We start from the raw sequence: 13,887 nt of genomic DNA on the forward strand, positions 1-13,887 counted from the left end.
ACAGAAACTTGGTGGCTTAATATAACAGAAATGTATTCTCTCAAAGTTCTGAAGGCCAGAAGTCCAAAATTAAAGCATCCATTCCCAAGGCTTTATCCCTCTGAGAGATTGGAGAGATGCTGCCACAGTGAAAGAATGGGCTAGGGGACAAGCCTATATTGCCTCTGTCAGTTTCTGGTAGCTCCAGGCATTGCTGGACTGTGGCAGCATTACCCCAATCTCTGCCTTTGTCTTCTCCTTCCCTCTGTGTCTCTCCTCTGTGTGTTTTGGTGTTGTTGTTTTGAGACGGAGTCTCGCTCTGTCACCAGGCTGGAGTGCAGTGGCGATCTCAGCTCACTGCAACCTCTGACTCTCTGGGTTCAAGCGATTCTCTTGTCTCAGCCTCCGGAGTAGCTGGGATTACAGGCACACACCACCATGCCCAGCTACTTTTTGTATTTTTAGTAGAGATGGAGTTTCCCCATGTTGGCCAGGATGGTCTCGATCTCCTGACCCTGTGATCCGCCCGCCTCAGCCTCCCAAAGTGTTGGGAATACCCGCGTGAGCCACAGTGCCCAGCCTCTGTGTATCTTACATGGACACTAGTCATTGGATTTACAGCTTATTTGGAAAATGCAAGATTAATGTCATCTCAAGATTTTTAGCTTAATTATATCTGCAGAAGCCCTTTTTCCGAATAAGGTCACATTCTCAGTTTCTGGGGGATTAGGATATGGACCTATCTTTTTGAGGGCCACCTTCGACCCTCTACACCCCTATTCTAAATTCTATTACTGTAGTTATATTTTGCCTATCCCTGAACTTCATGTAAATGAAATCATCCCTATGTCCTTCTTGGTGTCTGTCCAGCTTCTTTCACCAGTTTGCTTTTTGTTAAAGAAATGTACACAGAAAAGTCTCTGTGGTATTGCCACAGTTAATAAATTTCCTGTGAAACCAGAAAGTCTTGGGCAAGACATTGATGACTGTAGCACATGAAGGATAAAATCAGGAAGCTTCCTCAAAGCACTCGCCAGCCCAGCCTTCCCATTTAGGGCACCCTACAACAAAATCCTGCATTTGATCCATTTTAACTTGAGATTTCTCAGTTCTAAGAGACTCAGTATATAGGAATTAAACCTATCCCCAGTAAGCCTTCAGATAAGAGTGTCTCTGAAAGAATTCATTGATGGATAGCCTTGCTTTGAATAAGAATATCTTCACACTCACACTAAGGGTCACTAAACACTTTCATAGCTCTAGAGTCAGGCTTTTTCATTTATCTGAGATTCATTGTAATGCATTTGTTTCTTCCTCTTTAATGAATGGATATTGCTCCTCTCAAATTTAAATTTAGTTTCAAATACATATTTATGATGTCATTGTCTGTGCTCAAGCAGGCGATTTTAAGATGATCTGTAAGTATAACCAGGCAAATTCGCTGCTCAAATGAATCCTGCCAACATATTTCTCATTAATCCTGGGAACATGACAGGTGCATTTATTAATACAGAGGACTTAGTGTTAGAACGCCATGATCCTTTCTGACATACTAAGCCATTTTTAATTTGCTCTTATCATTTAAAGTCTCTCCTTTTCAAAGATATTAGATAACTCTACAGTGTTAAACATCATGGAGTGATTTGGGGGCTCAAGGGAGAGCATCTTATATAAATGTTTTCCTAATTTTCGAAGGATCCAGGCACCACCAAAAATGGTAAGATTCATAGACTATCTGGAGGAGAGGGAGAGGGGAAGATAATTTTCTGTTTATTTAATTGATTCTCTGTAACTTTTCTCTTGGCAAGTATAGCTCACTAATGGACTTTGCACAGCACAATCATTATTAGAAATGCCACTGTGACATTTGATTAATCCAGTCTATTTAGATTTGGAAGACAAATCATATATTTATCCTAATATAATTAATTACTATTTCCTCCTTTTGGATTTTCCAACAAACAGTATTTAGAGATATCCTTAACATTTTCATCTTTAGCCTATAGACGCACCACAATTCTTCATAGGTTAGGTCCATTCCAGTGTGATGCAACAGACATTTTTTGGTAGAACGCCAGGAACATTTATCAATCTTGCTAGTGACTTCATTTAAATTTTAATAAGTTATGCATTTCTTTGGTAATTTCTAGTGCTGGAAATTGACAACAGGGTTTTATGGCTTCCTATTTTAGCATCCCTCATTTTGGACCTTGTTTATCCTGATCTTCCAAGAGAAATAACTTCTTAGGCACTGTCGAAGAATCTTTGTACGAAGTTTCTCAATTTGAGACAATATAATTACTTCTATTCATTCATTTGTTCATTTATGTAATCATTTGTTTGCTTCTTCGATAATCTAACGAACAGTTATAGGTGATAAAGATAAAAGTATAGAAGTAAATCAAAGAGACAGTCTATATCTTTCTAGAGCTCACATTTCAGTGAACGGTGAAAGATGACAAAACAATTCCAAATCTATACAACATGTCAGATTGTGATAAGTCCCACAGAGTGAAATGAAGCAGGATGAGGAGCTTGGAAGGGCGAATTGTTATGAGAGTGATTGTGTTATTATACAAGGTGGTCAAGACGGGCATTGCGAAAAGACATTTGCAGATACCCAACGCCATGTGGTATCTGGGAGAAAGCATTCAGGCAGAGGATGAGCAAGCCCAGAAGTCTTTGAGCAGGAACATAGAATCCTAGAATGGAACCTAAGGAGGCCAGTGAGCACAGTTGAGATGGGATGGAAATGACTCAGAGAGTGGGTGGAAGTCAGATCACATGGTGCCTTATAGACCAATGGTCCCCAGCCCTTTTGGCACCAGGGACTAGTTTTGTGGAAGATAATTTTTGCATGGACCAAGGAGAGTGGGGAATGGTTTCAGGATGATTCAAGTGCATTACATTTATTGTGCACTTTATTTCTATTATTATTACGTTGTAATATATCATGAAATAATTACGCAGCTTACCATAACGCAGAATCAGTGAAAGCCTTGAGCTTGTTTTCCTGCAACTAGACGGTCTCATCTGGGGGTGATGGGAGACAGTGACAGATCATCAGGCAGTAGATTCTTACAGGAGCCTGTAGCCTAGATCCCTCACATGCACAATTCATAATAGGGTTCACACTCCTATGAGAATCTAATCCCGCTGCTGATCTAACAGGAGGCAGAGCTCAGGTGGTAATGTGAGAATGGGGAGTGGCTGTAATACAGGTGAAGTTTCACTCACTCACTCACGGCTCCCCTGCTGGTGTGTGGCCCAGTTCCTAACAGGCCACATGGCCCATTGGTTGGGGACCTCTGTTACAGACCACTGAAAATAATGGGTTTACTTCAAATGAACTGGAAAGTCATTGGAAGTCGCTATGTTAAACCTTACCTGAGACCTGTGCTCCTTGATATCAGCAATGATGAAAGAAATCCCTGTACTCTTTGTCTTATTAGAAATGGCTTACTGCAAGAACCACCCTTCCCCATATGACTTAGATAAGGTTTGGGAATGACCTCCTTGTTTACCTAGGGCAAGGCCAGATGCAGACCTTCCAAATTCCCATTCTTTGTCTCATACACGATTAGCTGAACTATTGTTCCCCACTGACCAATCAGAACAAAATGCTTGTTAATTTGACTTAACCAAACTTCAATTAAGTTTCACTCTTCACCACAGGACCCTGAAATTGACTCACTTCTTAGGTTAAGCAAGTATTGGAGTCATAATAATCCCTCCTGAAAATCATCTACAAAGAAAGATGTCTCCTGTTTAACTGTCCGATCAAGCCATCTGCTCTCCCCACTCCCCCATACCTGGCTCCTTCCAGGTTGGCTTACTCCTTTCTGTAAAAGAAAAGCTCTTTTCTGCCTGACCTTTGAATTGCTTTCATACCTCACGGAGTAAGCCTTCTCCCTATTGCAATAGTACCCCTTCCCTTATTGCAGTAACCCTGTTATTGCAAAAGTCCTTTCAAATAAAGTCTCTATTTTCTTAAGTCCAGATTTGTTTTTTATTTGCTACAGGTTTTGAATGTAGGAGAGATATGGATAATGGAGTTTATGAATAAAGGCTTTGGGTTGATTGCTGCATGGAGAAAAGCAGTAGAAACCTGTAGAGAAACAAGAAAGGTAATGGGGAGACCAGTGTTTATTTCCGTGTTGTGAACTTTAAAAGGGTATTTGTAAAATGCCTATAAAGTTTTAGTAAGAATTGATCATGCCCATAAGCTGTATTCAATGCTCACAAATCAAATCTTTGTGAAGCTCATGAATAAATGAAGGTTGCTAGAGGGAAAGTTAAACTGAGTGACATGTTCACGTAAGTCTCCTTTAATATTTATTTATTTATCTATTTATTTATTTATTTATTTGAGATGGAGTCTCGCTGTATCACCAGACTGGAGGGCAGTGGCGTGATCTCGGCTCACTTCGAACTCCACCTCCCAGGTTCAAGCGATTCTCCTGCCTCAGCCTCCAAAATAGCTGGGACTACAGGCATGCGCCACCACTCCCAGCAATTTTTGTATTTTTGGTAGAGACGGGGTTTCACCATGTTGGCCAGGATGGTCTCAATATCTTCACCTCATGATCTGCCCACCTCGGCCTCCCAAAGTGCTGGGATTACAAGTGTGAGCCACCTCGCCTGGCCAAGTCCCCTTTTATTATATTTGAGATACATATTACCAGTAAGAAGGCCCAATAAATGATACAGGTTAAGATGTTAATCATAATGAATGCCCAGTTTCGTAGTTTCTTTCTTTCTTTCTTTCTTTTTTTTTTTTTTTTTGAGACAGGGTCTTGCTGTCACCCAGTCTGAAATGCAGCAGTGCAATCACAGCTCACTGCAGCCTCGAACTTCCAGGCTCAGGTGACTCTTCCACCTCAGCCTCCAAAGTGAGTGGGGCTACAGGCGTGCACCACCATGCCTGTATTTTTGTATTTTTTGTAGAGATGAGGTCTCACTATGTCAGTCAGGCTTGTCCTGAACTCCTGGGCTCAAGTGATCCACCCACCTTGGCCTCCCAGAGTGCTGGGATTACAGGGATGAGGCACCATGCCCTGCCTAGTAGATTCACCTTATTCACCTATTTACAATGAATGTTTGGTTGGTGCCCCTTTTCTAAATCCTATTCCAGATTCTAGGATACCACAGTGAATGAAGACTCATTGCTTCACGGAATTTACATTCCAGGTGGGGTGTACGGATTCTAAATAACAAATCAGTTTAAAAGAGGCACTGATTGTGGTGGGAAAAAAGTAAACAGGGTAATAGAAAGATGCTTGGAAGGAGAGGGGGCCAACTTTAAATTGGGTGGTCTGAGTAGGTGACACTGATGCTGAGAAGTGGTTGGAACAGTTAGTGCAAAAGTCCTCAGAGACCAAGAGTTGGGCATGATCCAGGAACAGAAAGCAGATCACTGTGGCTGGATCTGAAGCTGGATCTGGAGTATGGTGTGAGCTCTGGTCAAAGAGAAATGCTGGACCAGAGCCCATGGGACTTCGCAAGACGTGGTAAGGGACGAGAAATTTATCCTCAGTGTGATGGAAAGCCAGACAAATCTGTGATATACTGATGCTGGAGATATCTCCCGATTAGAATTGTCTTTTTCTGCATTCCCAGGAGAAGAGGAGGAAAAAAAAAGGAGGGAAAAGGGTTTGGGGGCACTGAAGCCTGGAGAAAGAACAGTGCTTTACAAGAGTGGAGTCGTTCCTGTGATTTAGTACTATGATTGCTGTTGAGTTCCAGCAAGGACCCTTTGGATTCAGCTATCCACATACATGAAGCAGGGAGAGACAAAGAAGAAGAAGGAGAAGGGAAGGGGGGTGGAATTTAAATAGTATAGTTTAGGTAGTTCAATGGGCCTGAAATAGTCCACGCATGATGTTGAACTGTATGAAAAGCAAGCCTCAAGACTTTTACTGGATTCTCAGCCTTGGCAAAGAAGGAAAATTTATTCTTAAGGTGGGCAGGCGATTGGTCAATGATGGCTTTCTAATAGTCTAGTAAAAGCAGTTGAAAGCCCTAGAGAAATACTGACTACTGAGGAGTTGGAGGGCCTGATAAAGGAGAGGATGGAGATTACTGTAGAGAGGAAGAACCAAGATGAAATTTGCATATATTTGTTGAAATATTTTAAGCAGAAAACTCTTAAATAAACTAATTTCTGAATATGAGCTTTCTGTGGGCCTATGTATTCATGATACTATAAATATAAGAAATATTTACACATGTATTGATGGAGAGGACTGCAGGTGCAAATAAGAATGTTTGCTTTATATGCTGATTTAACAACATAATTTTTGTACGTTAGAATTTTTGATAAAAAAGTGGGTTTTAGAGTTTAATGAAATACTTACCATATCAATTTTGGAGTTTAACCCATTTGTAAATTGGGAACTGACTGTTATGTGTGTGTGTATATAGTATATATTAATAAATAGTATATATGTATATGTATTGTGTATATGTGTATATGTATATGTGTGGATATATATATACACACATATGTATATAGCTTAGATAAGTTCAGCTTTTGAATTTACTGGAATAAGAGGTGCTTTCCCTTTGTTCTATCTGTAAAAGAAGAAAAGGATCCCCATGGTTGCCATGATTATATGACACAGATAGAATTATGAATTCAGTGTTAGGAAAGTGCTCATGATTACCATTATTTGAAATGTCTTGTGGGTGAGGTGAGAAAATTACTTCCTGAAGGTGCATTTACTCTCTCAGGGCACTGGTTTGCCATTCCCATCGTTATGAGGTAATTTCCTGAAAGGCACAGACTTCTCAACATGAGAAATCCTAGAGCATTGTCAAAAGCAAGTTTCATCCCAAGTACGCAGTAGGCACTCCATAAATGTATGCTGAATGGACAAAATTTGAGCAGCTGGTGGTGATAATTATGATTTAACTACAACCAAAATGTCCACTATGGTTAATTAAATATGCCTGCTCTGAAATATTTCCTTTGCTTTGCTCAGTGCAACATGATGCATGGAGTTCCGAAGGCATGGTGTGGGCTCACTGCTGGGTGATGGTGCAAGTTGCAAGGTACACCTATTCCTATTCATGATGCGACTTAGTATGAAAGTGACAGTACAAACGTAAACAACCTCATTAGCAGCTCTTACCAAATGTAAATGTATAGCATGAAGAGTAATTGTTTTACTGGGGAAAGAAAGAATATCTGTTTTTTTATTTTTAATTAGCTTCCTCAGAATACGGGAAGAATAATTTCCACTTTTGTCTCAGTAGCACTTAGTGCAATCAAAACTATTTAATGTCACTATTTTCTACTACCCTGTGTCAATTAATGCACCTTCATTGCACGTGAGCAAATCTGATCCTCTCCCTCATACGCAGGCTGTGAATGAAACCTGGTTCATGTAAATGGCCCAGAAAAAAACATTCAGGAGGAGGATGGAGGAAAATTCTTCTCTAATATGCACACACACTACATTGTTGACTGGGACCTAGCATGCAAGGCAATATAGGGTGTCTACGAGACTTAGCCAGATAACATGAACATGAGGCTATTGCTTGTGGATATTCTTGATAGGAACATTTTTTTGTGTGTGTAATGTTTAGGGCCATAGCCTTGGACAACCCCGTGCATTAATCTCTCACAGTATAGTCCACAGGAATGGTGCTCCCCCAAGTCCCATACTGCCTAGCTGCTTCCATATGTAACAGCCCTGCTACAAGTTATGGCTCTTGAGTATATTCAGTGGAGTGCATGCTCTCTCTCTCTCTTTGTCTCTCTCTCCCACCCCCTACCCTGCCCTTTCCCCTTTTCCTTTTCCCCTCTCTGCCTTTTCCTTCTCCTCCTCCTTCTCCCCCTTCCTGTTTATTCCTCTCTCTGTTGGTTAAAGAGCATGGCAGAGAAAGACAGAAAGGAAAGCTGCCTTCCCCTACTGGAAGAGAAATATCCTAATAATGTGACCATCACCGGCTAGCTAAATAATTCAGGTTAACTAGAAAGGGCTACTAGAAGACCAGCAAATTAGCTGAATTATAGAATAAGTTTGAAAATCATTGATTTCAAATAAATACATTAAATAAAGCCTCAGAAAATTTTGCTTGTAGCGGTGCTCCACACATTTGCTTTAAAAACGTATTTATAATTCACATGTAATTGTTTGTCTGCCAAGTGGGTGTGTTTTTAGGAAGCATTCCACGCACTTTGTTAACCTTCTTCACAAACTTTGCCCTCATGGAAGACACAAAGGTCCATTTCAGCATGGCTCTGTCCAAATTATGACAATTATTTTTTATAATAATGACATAAAGCTTGAAATGCAAATTTATGTACAAAATGTTTTAAAAAGACCTCATGAGAATAAAAGGACTGTGTTTTCATAGTCCAACAACAAAAACCTGATTTTACTTCAAAAAGTGACCCTGATTTGTCATTTAATTTTACCAAAAATAGGATTTTGTTTGATAAGATAATTATAACTTGTTTTTCCCCTAATATTCCAGATATTTCATAATGATCAAATGAAATGACCACATATGAAAGCAATTTCTTTAAAAACAGCCTGTAATTCCCTAACAATTTAGTGCATAGAAATCATCAATTATTAAATTAATGGAGAAAAACGTATATTTTTAAATATCAATTTTAAATAACTGACTCAATAGCACATCTCACTAAAATCCAGATCTGTACATGTCACTGTGTTAGAGAAACATTATCTCACTTTTAAAAGCCCAGCAAATATTTTCACAACCTTAAAATACTACTTGAGGAAGTTACTTTGGGTTTATAGCCAGCTATTATAGTTCTATAATTGTCAAGTTATGAAACATCATCATCATGGTTAAAAGTAAATGGAAGCAAAATGTACCTCATTCCTTGTGGATCTGTGAGTTAACCAGCACATGGGACCTGCTTTCTGAATAGTACCTAGGCAGTTGCATATATTATGTGTTAGAAACTGTTTTCTTTTTATGTACTGATTTTTCCAGGTACAGGATAATGTAGTTGGGTTTCTTGGGCTTTTGTGTTTTTGTACAGTTTGTTTTTCATGGTAAAGAGAAGTTGGGGAAATAGAAATATGTCTCTGAGTAACTAACTCATTATTGGTAATAATTCCAACTGGGATTTTGTCCAGAGACAACTAGTGAAAGAGGCTTCCTCTTTATTCACTCCATTTACTCTCCTGGAAGTATGATCATATAATTTATCATCCCAAATGACAGCATTTTTGAGTGCTGGTAAAACAGATGTAAATCAGAGATGTCCTGGGCAAACAGAATGTAAGGTCACCCTGTCTGTCACTCAGGAAGCTCCCAAGCTTCCTGATGCTTTGCTCTAATTTTTTTTTTTTTTTTTTTTTTTTTGAGATGGAGTCTCCCTCTGTCACCCAGGCTGGAGTGCAGTGGTGCAATCTTGGCTCACTGCAACCTCTGCCTCCCAGGTTCAAGTGATTGTCCTGCCTCAGCCTCCTCAGTAGCTGTGATTACAGGCACCTGCCACCACGCCCGGCTAATTTTTGTATTTTTAGTAGAGATGGGGTTTCACCATGTTGGCCAGGCTGGTCTCGAATTCTTGATCTCAGGTGTTCCGACTGCCTTGGCCTCTGAAAATGCTAGGATTACAGGCATGAGCCACCGTGCCCAGCCTGCTCTATTTTAAGATTGGTTAATTACCTATGATTTCTATTTTTCCCTGATCTTTTACACCAGTTCACACCATGTAAAATGACTTCCCTTTGAGCTATCCTTGCTGCTCAGGTTCCTGATCTCCCAGCAGCTGGTCTTCAAGCCTCTCTGGGTAACCTTTGATATCTTCATCAAGTATTCTCATTTTCTCCACACATTACACCAATATTATTACTCCTTTCTTATCCTATTGCCCCACATTGCTCCATCTGAATTAATGTAAACTTTTTTTATAATAGTTTCTCAGATGTTAATAATTTCAACAGCCTTCAAGACCACAACTAAAGAATTTCCCGAATACTCTTTATCCATGCTACTTGACACTTCCTACACAGAAATAACTTTTGATGACTCTGTGAACAGATAAAGGCTCATTACTTTTAACATTTTCTAATAATTTAATGTATTTCCTCTTTTTTACTTGCTAGCAAGAGATTTGCATATCATGAATCTTTTCTTTAGATAGTGAGGCTATCAACTTTTTCTTTTTTTCTGCTTGTAAGTCTGTCTAAATTGTCTCATATTTGGACAATAAGCTTCTAATTCTGTCCAGGGTTTTCAAAATCATACTCCTTCAATTCATCTGCCTACTCCATGACTACTGGAAATGGCCACATTTGTACATTGTCACCCTTAAGATGGACACAATTTGTTTATGTTTCTAATTCTTAGCTTTGTCTCTTGAAATAAAGGATAGGACTCAGTTATTACATATTCAAAATTTTGTGTGCATTTTGTCATTGCAGGCCTATTTATTAAGAAACTTTATGAAAATGTGTCCACACATCTACAAGTTTCAGAAATTTGAATTATATCTCATTCTTAGTGGGCTAAATAATGTGGAAGAAATTAATGCTGACAGCAGTCATCATCTCTTAGTCTTCATTCTATCCCCAAGGCGGTTCTTGGGTCTTTGAAGTCCCTAGTTAATGTCCATTTAATAAATGGAGACCAAAGTAAAATTTGGAGAAAGACCTAAACTGCCCCAATCAATTTAATGATAACTGATACAGGTCAAGTTTATTCTTATATTTTAATTGTTAATTTTCACCATTGAGATTATATAATTTTAATTACAGAAATTATATCTATATAATATATTATACATTATATATTCTATTGCGTATCATATAAAATATTATGTAAGCTATTTTGTAACTTTAGGCACTCAGCAATTGATCTGATCTCTATTATAAGAAGTGCAGCGTATCTGTTTTTTTCTTGGTTTCCATTATTACACGTAGTTAACAAAGCTACATCTAAACCAACATTAAAACAGAATTTGGGATGGGTGAGGTGGCTCACACCTGTAATCCCAGCACTTTGGGAGGCCGAGGTGAGCGGATCACTTGAGGCCAAAAGTTCGAGACCAGCCTGGCCAACATGGTGAAACCCCATCTCTACTAAAAATACAAAAACTAGTTGGGTGTGGTGGTGCATGTCTGTTATCCCAGCTACTCGAGAAGCTGAAGTAGGAGAATCACTTGAACTGGGGAGGAAGAGGTTGCAGTGAGCTGAGATCACACCACTGCCCTCCAGCCTGGGTGACACAGGGAGACTCTGTCTCAAAAGCAAACAAACAAACAAACAAACAACAGAAAAAAAAAAAAGAAAAACCCACAGAATTTAGTTGGTTTCTAATGCGTTAGTACAAAAGTAAACATTTTAAATAGCCATAGCAGAAGGTGAAACTTTCCTATTATCAGGAAATCAGGTAGCGGCTATCAAGCTGCCAGCAAGACAGTGTCCTTACCTGCAAAAAAAAGAGGAATGAAGCTCAGAGATACACTGACCTTTTGTACTATGTGGGGAAAGGCTGCAATCATTTTCTTAAGCCTGTGTGAAAAATGTTTCTGGTATACTTTATGTCTTTGTCCATGGGAGGAAGGTCTGAGGAAGCCACGCAGAAAGCATCAGTGGCCAGAGAATAATTGCTGCCAATCAGGTCTTTCTCACCCACGGTTCTGAGATGGAGGAGTTGTCATGTGTACAAATGAATTCCTGATGTGACAGGCTGCCATGAACAGTGATATTTGGCTTCTGTTTCTAGTTGATTATATTACAAATCTATTCCTGGAGTGGAGAGATGTAGAGACATTGAAGCCATGTATACGGGGAAGCTGTGTATTATATATGCACCCTCTCATTTTTCACCCATTCACAAATTCCTGCCTGGACAAAATAATTCCATCACACAGCCTCGTAATTTATTTATAGTTAATCTATGACATATATGTAATTAGTTGCATTTGTCAATATAATAAAGATGTTGAATTTGCAAGGATAGTAGGCAAAATTTTTCACTAATTTTTGATCACCTTGAAAAGAACAGTTCCATTTAAAAGTTGTAGAATTCTACATGAAGAGCAACACAATGCCTGAGCTTGTCATTTTTCTCTAACAATGTCCCGCCTAGATTTCTTCTATCAAAAAAGTACAACATTTTCTCCCACTAGATGAGGTTTCCTCTCGCAATGCCCAATCATCCCTTTATTATTGCCTCCTCTGAGTAGATACTGCATCCTACGCTCTTCATGAAATTCAGCTCTTTCTTCAGTGATGAAAAACAAATAAAGTCTGTTTTTCAGTTTGTTGGTTTTTAGTCCCAACGAGTATGTTTTCTTCTTTTGTTTTGTACTCATAGGTAAGTCCCCAGAGTACTTTTAAAACAAATTATAGAGAATAGGTGGCATCTATTCAACATGATGAGTCCTGAATACCGACTGGAAGAAATTGACTTTATTTATTAAAGATCCTTTCTATCTGCTGTCTTTTATAATATACTTGGCTGTCTGTCTTGCATTGATCCAACCTGATAATAAGCTTTATTAGGTCTATCCTCTGAACATCCAAGGATACTGCTGCTAAAAATTCTTAGGCTAATGGGAAGTAATGACTTACCAGATTCTCAATTTAGGTTTTATTGGTGACCTCACTGAAAAAGCTAACAATAGGATGGATAAAATTTAACTCTACTACGTACTCCAAGATTATCGTTCATTACTTTAATGTAAGTAGTGCTAAGCAGTTTAGCATAACTTTAAACACACAAGTTCTTTTTCTTACAACTATATAGCTTAGAGCCCTAAGATGATTTAGTTGTTCAAATTTTTCCCTAAAATTCTGCAATTTGAATAAATATGAGAACTCCAAGTGAATTCCAGTCTTAACATTGTATCACATTAAATTGAAGAAAGAAAAGCAAGACAACTACCACAGTGCCTTTTAAAAATCTTTCATTCATTACCTGCATTTCTCAAAGAATTTTAGAGTGATTTCAAAGAACATTAAAAGAAACACTTTTCAAAGTCCACTTTCCTCTCAATTCCTGTCTCCAAATACTCCTCGGCATGTCCAAAGCCTCTTTGGGTTGCTCAAAGCAGTATTAACGTGCTGACAAATTCTAGGGACTCTGTATATTAATTCTCCTTAAACATTGGTGGGTTAAAAATGACACTGTATAGTCCGAAGACATCACCTGGCTGGCTTGCTTTACTTGCTGGTTGGTTTGTTTAGATGCTGTGTTTGGTGGAGGTAGGAGTGAAGATTGGAGAGAGGCTGAGAGAGATCGATGCTAAATTAATTCCATTTGTCCCTACTGACAATCAACCAGAGATTACCTCCAGATAATACTATCTCAGAGAACACCTGAGAACTGTAAACATTGCCTGGAATTGTCACATTCCAAGAATGCCAGCAATCCCAGGCTAAACCTCATCATCCAAAATAAAGGTTATCAACCCTTTTCCTCATATCAATTACATGGAAACAATCACATCTTCCGTCTTGGACATTTCAACCTTTAATGTGCCATCAAAGCATTATATTTAAAAATCTGTCTTACATAATTTTATAATTAGAAGAACTGGAAAAGAATTGCAACCGTTTTAAGACATTGAGACTGACATGGACACTTACCATATGTAAAACCACATGGCGCTGTTATGCTATTCACAGAATGTCTCACTTAAGGTAGAGAGTAGAATATCTTCCACTTAACATGTAAACAAATGTTTAAAGACATTAGGTGACCTGTCCAGGGACACACAGCCAGTAAAGGCAAACCTCAGATTTAAACCCAGCTGTATCTCACTCCAGAGCCCCAGAGCGCAAGTGTTTTTGTTTGTTTGTTTTCATTTGTTTTTTGTTTGTTTGTTTTTTGAGATGGAGTCTCACTCTGTCGCCCAGGCTGGAGTGCAGTGGCACAATCTTGCCTCAGTGCAACCTCTGCCTCCTGGG

General features: G+C 38.9%; 1 protein-coding gene across 7 annotated transcripts in view; it reads right to left on the minus strand.

Moving 5' to 3' along the window:
* The window catches only part of GRIK1 (glutamate ionotropic receptor kainate type subunit 1), a 377,043-nt gene that overhangs the window by 244,540 nt on the left and 118,616 nt on the right, over positions 1-13,887 (minus strand).

This window comes from Pan troglodytes, chromosome 22, assembly GCF_028858775.2.
Source record: "Pan troglodytes isolate AG18354 chromosome 22, NHGRI_mPanTro3-v2.0_pri, whole genome shotgun sequence".
Taxonomy (NCBI): domain Eukaryota; kingdom Metazoa; phylum Chordata; class Mammalia; order Primates; family Hominidae; genus Pan; species Pan troglodytes.